The sequence below is a fragment of the Carcharodon carcharias genome (assembly GCF_017639515.1).
Source record: "Carcharodon carcharias isolate sCarCar2 chromosome 24 unlocalized genomic scaffold, sCarCar2.pri SUPER_24_unloc_33, whole genome shotgun sequence".
Classification (NCBI taxonomy): Eukaryota; Metazoa; Chordata; class Chondrichthyes; order Lamniformes; family Lamnidae; genus Carcharodon; species Carcharodon carcharias.
The window spans coordinates 1-896 of record NW_024470610.1 but is presented as its reverse complement, the minus strand read 5'-3'; the positions used below and the strand labels follow the sequence as shown (position 1 = coordinate 896).

The 896-nt window shown below is 44.3% G+C and overlaps 1 non-coding gene across 1 annotated transcript; it reads right to left on the bottom strand.

Annotated features, from left to right (window-relative positions):
- Positions 1-471: 471 nt before the first annotated feature.
- On the bottom strand, positions 472-545 carry trnai-aau. The gene has a single exon. It is a non-coding gene; the product is annotated as a tRNA-Ile (tRNA).
- Between the last annotated feature and the right edge of the window lie 351 nt (positions 546-896).

Here is an 896-nt window from a genome sequence, read left to right as displayed (position 1 = left end):
TTACAAATCTATCCCAGGAACAGTCATACAGCAAAGCTACTAAACCGTGGGGAGAGCTCACAGTTATTTTGCGTTGGATTTCCCCTCTGTTGGGTGTCTTCGTGGCTACATTGTCAGGCAGAGATTGGAATTACGTCAAGTTAGACGGGAAAACATTGGTTTCTCAGCGACCTAGTTTATCCGTCGCTTACACGTAGCTCAGCAATGAAGTAGACTTTGCGCAGTTCAGTATTTTACTTCGTTCCGGTCATGTTTGAGAATAATTAACAACAAGTTAGGAGTATATTGTGCTGCTTTTTTGAAAGACATTTCGAAGCAGCAAATGTTTTTTGGCCTGGCCAGCAGCTGACTGACTGTTGAGAAATTTGGTAATGGATAGACTTTGCTGACAGATGCAGTATTTGCGTGAAATTGTTGCCGTGCAGAGGGCTGTTAATAACTTGAATTCCTTCGAAGTCGAATGAAACCGGTTGGCCCGTACGGGGATCGAACCCGCGAACTTGGCGTTATTAGCACCACGCTCTAACCAGCTGAGCTAACCGGCCACCTGAAGCATTTCCTCTAGTATCTGGTTTACAAATTAAACTGGCAGTGAGTGGAGGATTCAGCATTGTTCCTTGCTGATTGATTGTGCACAGTCTGGAACTCTCCTGTTTGTCCAGTTGAAACTTCAGATTACCAGCGAGCTATGAGTGTATGTTTCTCCCAGAGCTGCTGAATGATCCGACCCTCACAAAGCTGTTCAGCAACAGATACCTTCTCCTTCTTGTCAATGATGAAAATAATCTGTCCAAAGCAAACCTTCAGCTGCAAATTCTCCCGTCATCAATAGGCTGATATCTCATGCATTCTCTTTTCTATTTATTTCTTGGGATTTGGGCATGTCGCGCATGACC